Source organism: Sinocyclocheilus grahami, unplaced genomic scaffold, assembly GCF_001515645.1.
Source record: "Sinocyclocheilus grahami isolate Dianchi unplaced genomic scaffold, SAMN03320097.WGS_v1.1 scaffold5995.1, whole genome shotgun sequence".
NCBI classification, from domain to species: Eukaryota; Metazoa; Chordata; class Actinopteri; order Cypriniformes; family Cyprinidae; genus Sinocyclocheilus; species Sinocyclocheilus grahami.
Window position 1 is genome coordinate 7015 of NW_015510538.1, and position 631 is coordinate 7645.

Here is a 631-nt window from a genome sequence, read left to right on the forward strand (position 1 = left end):
AGCTCTAATGCCATGGCGAAAGTTTGAGCAAAACATGCTAACTGCACAGACGAGCACAGAACACTATTTACAGTCCCAGCCTTAGAGGAGACAACAGAGCAGTGGATTTATTGATTTATTCACTGTATATTGCGGCTGCCACACAGATCTAAAATAAACATGCAATTTATTTCCCAGCTGTTTACCTTCACAGACATAACCGACTGTTTTTTGTAACTCGTGTGTTTTTAACGTAAACTTGTGTGTGAATGAGAACTTAGTTTAGTACTCACATGCTGTGACAGCCGCTTTCTGTCCGTGTGCTTCGGATGTGCACATAGAAAACCGATATCAGAAGTTTAAACTCATATGGTTTAAAACGCATGATTTCAGCTTGATAAACATGATAATCAGAACCAAAACAGATGTTTTTTAGCAGGTACGAGCTGTAATGGCCCAGCTAGTGTTGCCAACTAATTTTCAGGGGAAGTTGCTAAAGATTGATTTGTTGCTAAAAGTTGCTAAATGACATTGCGATGTCATTGTGCAATCACGATGCAAAATTATGTCACTGCATCAAATCTCAGCAAAAAAATTTTTTTTTTAAAAATATGTTAATTTAGATGCGTTTATAAAATAATATAAATGCATA